General features: G+C 49.3%; 1 long non-coding RNA gene across 1 annotated transcript; it reads left to right on the top strand.

Annotated features, from left to right (window-relative positions):
* Positions 1 to 3,627: 3,627 nt before the first annotated feature.
* On the top strand, positions 3,628 to 6,434 carry LOC117796572. Its single transcript, XR_004621139.1, has 3 exons — positions 3,628 to 3,780; positions 5,389 to 5,736; positions 5,963 to 6,434. It is a non-coding gene; the product is annotated as an uncharacterized LOC117796572 (long non-coding RNA).
* The last annotated feature ends 365 nt before the right edge of the window (positions 6,435 to 6,799 follow it).

Genomic DNA, 6,799 nt, shown 5'->3' with positions numbered 1-6,799 from the left:
AGGCGGAAGGGGCAGGTCCAGCCTGAGATTGTGAGGGGAAGGGTCTAAGGACATTTCATGTGTGAAAGATGAGTTAAGTCGAGCACTACCCAATGACCCAACATGCTGGTTCAAGATGGTATCGTGGGACACAGCTGGCAGTGATCTTTTAAAATCAAATACAAAGATCCCAACATGGAAGAGAAATTAACTGGAAAAAATACTCATTAATGAGAACTACCTCTATAGGCTTCAATGATATCCCGTTATGTGTTCACGGCATAAACAGTCCTGGGCATCAAAGTCTGGGAAAACATGGTGCTTGGAGCCAGCAAGATATCAACTACCAAGTTCCTAATTTACAGAACAACCTTAAAGGAGCAGAGAAAACGCTGTAGCAGTGTTTGAAGTGACCACTATAAAGTTCTTCCAGCTATGGAAAATACTGGAGTCGAATATTTACAGTACTGAGGGGCTCGTGTGCAATGGAAAATAACCTCCAAATTAAGAACATCTGGGAGAAAAATCTCAGAGCCAAGTAATGAAAACAGCAATAAAAGTGCAGAGGACATTTGCGAGGAAGGCTAATGAAGAAGGGAAGCTTTTTTCTTTTTTCTTTTTCTTTTTTTTAAAGTAATGAGGTTACCTTCCTGTGGTGAGCTTGAGGGAAATGATTTGATTCTGTCTGACTGAGTTTACAACCTGCCAAATGAAAATATTGCTACCTCCCATTTCATGAAATAATTACCGATGTATAGAACTTGTAGATAGCTTTAGAGTTTAAACACTAGAGAAGTAAAACACATACACACCTTCACACACACACACACACACACACACACACACACACACACACACACACACGTATCCGGGCTCAATCAGTAGAAGAATGTTTTTCTGGATTACAGGAAAACAAGGAAGAGACACTGAATTTAGACAAGATGAAAAATGTTGGCTTCAGTTGAATTCCAGCCCTGGCCCCGTTGTGTTACTAACTGTTGACTTAGGTGAGTTATCCAGACCTCTTCCAGCTTCAGTCTGCACATCATCATTTTTTTAAAGATTTTATTTATTTATTTGAGAGAGAGAGTGAGAGAGACGGAGAGAGAGTATGAGTGTGGGGGGGGGAGGGGCAGAGGGAGAAGCAGACTCCCCACTGAGCACGGAGCCTGATGCGGGGCTCCATCCCAGGGCCCTGAGATCACAACCTGATCCAAAGTCAGACCCTTAACCAACTGAGCCACCCAGGTGCCCCAGTTTCCACATCGTTAAATGACGCTCCCACAAAGGTTAACTGAGATAATGGAGGCAAAGCACGGAGGCTTGAACCTGGCACAGAGAGAGCCCAATACCTGGGCTTATCATCACTGTTATTATTACACCTTTATTTAAGGAAGCAAGGTGTCAAAAGGAGGCTAAGATTCCATCAAACAATAGTGTCCAGTGAAAAATATTTATAAATTCTGGAGGGTTTAAATTCTCTTGGAAGCATTTTGGATGACGAGCCCTATAAAACAATGAGGTAAAGTATTTTGCTTCCTTTAATGAGACCGGTTGACTGATTACACAGGAGGGCCACTGGGACACATTCAGAGGGTCTCATGTCTAATGTATTGTGGAGGAAAAATTGGTAAAATACAATATGAATGAATGAGGCTTCTCCCCTCCCAATTTCCTCCACTCTGATGTTTATAATAGGACATCGCACCAGGGTAGAGTCTCACAGCTGCCACCTGCATTAGTACGGATGGTTTTGAAGTCCTGAATGTCCTTAGAATTATTGATATCATGCATAGTATATCCGTTTAGTATTTCCACCTCAAGAGCCTCCTGTCACTCGGGCACCCAGAAAACTTTGAAGTTAGGAAAGTTACGGACTTCAAAAGATCGTTGTTGGTTGAGAGTACAGAAATCCAGTAGGGAACCTGTCGGGGTCTGAAGAATCTCAGGATATTCAAATCATAATTATAGCCCATTTGATGTCCACCTGCTGTTTAGAGACTGAATAGCAAACTGCCAAGAATTCCTAATCTTAGGCGCGGTCTTACTGCCCATTAGGGTACCTTGAACAGTTAACAATAGCAGTGAAAGCCTGTAAAAAAAAGAAATTTTCAAACTTGGTGTTGGTCAAACAAATTGGCTTAGTTATTGTCATTGCAAATGACACTGGTGGTTAAAAATATTCTTTCTTTCTTCTTTGTGTATATGCATGTATCTATCTGATGTTCCTTAAAACTATTGAGCACTGGTTAAAGCACCATGTCTGGAAGTGCCTGTCCAAGTGTCTGACACAAAGCTAATGATTATGAAAATCGCTCTCTCTCTCTTCCTTCCTTTTTTCCCAGAAAGCCAAACAAAGGTCCCAATGGCACCCTTTTGCCCCGGATGTTGACGCTGTTCTCTAGGTTAGTGACTAGACAGTAAGTGAGATCTCTGATCTCTTTCTGCCCCGTAGGTAACATGGAGGAAGATGGCTCTGGGTGGAGGCGATCATGGACTGATGACCAAACCCTAGAGAAGGAGGAATATCAGTGACCAAGATTCCTGAATTATCAGTGGTTGTCTGTCCCTTCTGGACTCCTGGGTCCCAGAATGTCTGGTCACAACCTAGAATAGGGATGGGACAATAAATAGATTGCAGCTCATGGGCCTGGGGATGTAAGCCTGTATTGAGAAAGATTGCAAAGCACAGTGGGAAAGGAGCCTATGATTAATTAGTGATGTCTGCCACTGGGTGATCAACTAGTGATGCCTGCCCCTGGGTGATCAACTAGTGATGTCTGCCACTGGCTCAGGATAAAGGTGGAGAGCACACACCAGCTTGTTAGAATTCCCATCCATAGAGTAAGACCTGGCCCAAATACCATCTTCACAAATATTTCCCGAGATTTAGAATAAAAGCATTATATGAACTCAAAGATAATGGGATTGCCTCTATCATACTTCGTGTATTTTAGGCAGTTATTTTATTATACTGCCATATGTTATAATTGTTTCTTGTCTTTTCATTACTGCCAGACTATAAGGCAAGCATTTCTTCCAAATCGTCTTTCTGCAGCCATGATCCTCCCCTCCCTCTCTCCCACTCCCAAGTCCCAGTGCATGCATTCAGGCTTTCTTCTGGTGACTCATTCAGAGAATGTTTGCTGAGCCTCCAACTTGCACAGGCCTTGTGCTGATGACTGAGAGCAGGGGACACGTGGAAGACGGGCTCAGCTCCACGGAGCTCATGGCTTTGCATGAGGCAGGCTGGTGCGTGGAGGCTCTGCTGATGAGTCTGACTCATTGCATGCTCGTCCTCAGGCTTGGCCGGTGGTGACCCAGGAGGGGACGGCACCCGAGGCGGAGTTTGCATGAGGGACCAGGGACAGGGGCCAGCGCTGGGTGTGCCCAAGGTCACCAGCGGCAGCTTCATCAGAGGGGGCATCTGAGGGCTAGATTCAGAGCCGGAGGATGGCAGGAAGCAGAGCCTAGAGCCAGAATGCCAGAAGCCCAGGGAATCCCAGTGGCCAGTTTTTTTTTTTTTAAGATTTTATTTATTTATTTGACAGAGATAGAGACAGCCAGCGAGAGAGGGAACACAAGCAGGGGGAGTGGGAGAGGAAGAAGCAGGCTCATAGCGGAGGAGCCGGATGTGGGGCTCGATCCCATAACGCCGGGATCACGCCCTGAGCCGAAGGCAGATGCTTAACCGCTGTGCCACCCAGGCGCCCCCCAGTGGCCAGTTTCTAGCAGACGTGATTGACTTTGTCCATGCGGCGTTTTCTGGAGTAAACTTAAATGCTGGGCGGCTCTTACCAGGTAAGAAGATGCTGCAGGTGCCCAAGGGCTCAAAAGTCAGCCACGGAACGGAAGATCTGCCTGCCTTGGAGCTGCTGACTGATGGTTCCTCTCACTGAGCTCTTCTCCTACCGCACCCCTGTGTTCTGGGGAGAACTCGTTCCATATTTTTTCTTGACCTCCTTTCTGAGAAAACATCAAAGAACAAGGCCAGGTTGTTTTGTATTCACTGAGGTCGTATTTGAGTTTCTAACTTCCTCAATGATTCCAGCCAGGCCACTGGAAAAAAGCACACAGGAGACGTGGAACAAGGCTGAGCTCGTGCAAAATGCCATTCTCTATCCGTGGAAGGGGAGGGGTTGTCAAGAAGCCAACGTTAACCAGTCCTTCTGCTAAGACTTAGATGGCTTTCTTTGTATGCTCTCACCGACTCATCCTGTCTTTATGGTGAGGGGCGTAAAAGTCTCAAAGGCAGCGGAGGGGATGTTTCTTGCCCTCCAATTAAGCAGGGACCCCGTCCCCTGGAGACGTGCTGGTGTAGAGCCCGCCAGTCTGTGGCTTCAGTTCCGAGACATCCTCAGTTCTGGCAGTCAGGAAATCAAGGGCCTGATTCCACGAAAACCTCTTCTTTCTTGTCCGCTCTCTCAACTCAGAAGGAGGTGCTCTCGGGTTGAGGGGTGGTTGCTTGCCATGTGTGTGTGTTAAGGGGTGACTGCTCTGTGGGGGCTTCTCAGGGCAGCCGCCTCTACGCCCCAGACACCCCCACTTGTTGCATTGTTTTCAGCCTCGTGAACAGCTCAAATCCTCTCTGCTCGTAGGTAGGGCAGAAATCCCACCAGGGAGGAATTCAGGATTCAGGGTCCCTGGGGCTCCCACCTGTTGCTCAGCCTTCTTTACCGGTCAGGTCTCTCAGTGTGGGGCAAACTCTGGGGACACTGCAATGACGGTGGCTCCCGGGGCCCCTCAGGGGAAGACAGGGACATGCACCAAGACCACGTGTTGTCGGGAACAGCCAGGCCGCTGTGGCAATATCTGCTTTAGCCCAGTCTCCCACCCCGAACAGCTTTCTGGTGTCAGTGGCACGAAACGGAAAGGTGACGGTCCTCGTTGCAAAGGGCTTGGCTCTCACCCATTCATCCCAGCTCTGGCCTCCTGCGGTGGGCCCACCGTGCTCCTGGCTCCTTGGGCATCTGGGCCTTCCGTGTCCTCTGCCTCCAGGGGGCTTGAGCCGCCTTCCTGGCCCTGCCCTGCGAACATTTTCAACTAGGACCCAGGCTCTATCACACACCCTGTGGCCCACGACCCTGCACACATTTTCCTCCACGTCCCTAACCCACCAGAGCAAGGTGTGTCGCTCAGGTATTTGGGTCTGTACCCAGAGCTTATGCATCACAAGTCCAGCTCCCCCGTTTAGCACCAAGGAGATGGAGGCCCGAGAGAGGAGAGCAGACTTAGCTTAGGGAGAACCCGGAGTCCGCACTCTGCCGTTCCCACTACGCGGCCCTGCCTTTCACGTCGTTCTCATTTAGCTCTCGCGCCCAGCTGTCTCCTGATCCTGTCTGATTTCCCCAACCAGATTCTGACCCCTTGAGAGTGACTGTGTCTTGTCATTTCCTTTGTTGCATTTAGCAGAGCGTACACAAGAAGGTACCCTCAGCCCTAGTAGAAACGGATGCAGACAAAGAAGTGAATAACCTCGACAACAGACCACCCACCACGGAGACGGTGCTGTGACACCCAGGAGGGCGCTGTCGCGTTACTGGCTCGAGAAGGGCGATGGAGCCGCGCGTGTCACGGACCAGCCAGGCAGGACGTGGACAGAGCAGGGCCAGCGCCGCTGTTGTCCAGGGGAGCCACCGGGGCCCAGGCCGCTCGGGGACACGGTTATCTGGCAGCAATCAGAGCAGATGCAGTCATCACGTCAGGCCCCCGCCCCCCTCTCCCGGACAATGGCTGAATGAATAGGCTTGGGGGGAGGTAAGGAGGAAGGAGGGGAAGACACAACGGGGACACTGAATGGGGTCAGGGTGTCGTGGCTCTGCAGAGTTTTGTTAGAGCGGGGCGGCAGCTCCCTGGCCAGTGGGGCCCGGGGGCCCCGGAACGTTCCCTGCCTTCTTTTTCGCACAATTCACTTTTCGGCTATTTTTCCTCCTTGGTGTATCTTCTCTGATTAAGATATGCTTTCTCCCCTCCTTGTTTATAGGATCCCAGCAGATCCCTCCTGTCCCCAGAACTCTCAAGTTCATTACGGAAAACACCAGCCTGACTGTGGCAAGTGCTGGGAAGGACAAGAGCCCCACCGACAAGGCCCTGTCGCTCGTCAAAGGCTCCCCTCTGTCTCTGTCTTCTGTGCCCTGTCAAAGAACTGTCAGCAGTTCTTAAAGCCAAAAATCACAGCTCAGAAATCAAATCTGTTTGCAGGGAGAATAGCAGCTTGTGTTCGGGGGGCTGTTGGCAGGACGCGGCCGGCCAGGCTGATCCATGGTCAGCACGTTTACCCACATTCCATCAGGTAACTCAGGGGTGAGTTCTGCCTTTCCCCTTCTGGCTGGTTTGGCATCACAGAGGTAAACCCGGTCATGTTTTCAGAAGGATCATCGAAGATAATCCTAAATGGAGGCAGCGGCTCACAGTCAGGAAAGCAAAGCCAGTCTGGGATGTTCAGGGAATACAAGGTCTGGTGGGCTATTTTAGTGCTGAGTCTGTTGTCATGGGAAATCACTGAGCTCCTCTTAGGAAGCAAACTGGGTATAAGCGAGGCATTATTAGCATACTCAGATAATTGCATCATTATAAAGCAACACTGTGACTAATTTGCAAACTTGTGCGGGGAAGGTCCTTGGCTGTGCTTCTGGAATTACCAGCCTTCCAAACAACCTTCCCCCCATCTGCACGTGGATCAGCTCCGGAGCCCATGGATTCACTCTGTGGCTTCTGGAAACAGTCTTTCTGATGCAAATTGGTGATGTCTTTTAATGCTAACTGCTGGATATTGTGATTTCCCAGGATTTTTTAAAATTTATGGTCTCAAATATTTGCA

The sequence above is a fragment of the Ailuropoda melanoleuca genome, chromosome 2 (assembly GCF_002007445.2).
Source record: "Ailuropoda melanoleuca isolate Jingjing chromosome 2, ASM200744v2, whole genome shotgun sequence".
In the NCBI taxonomy this organism is placed as follows: domain Eukaryota; kingdom Metazoa; phylum Chordata; class Mammalia; order Carnivora; family Ursidae; genus Ailuropoda; species Ailuropoda melanoleuca.
The sequence above is the reverse complement of the archived record's forward strand: the minus strand, read 5'-3'. Positions and strand labels throughout refer to the sequence as shown.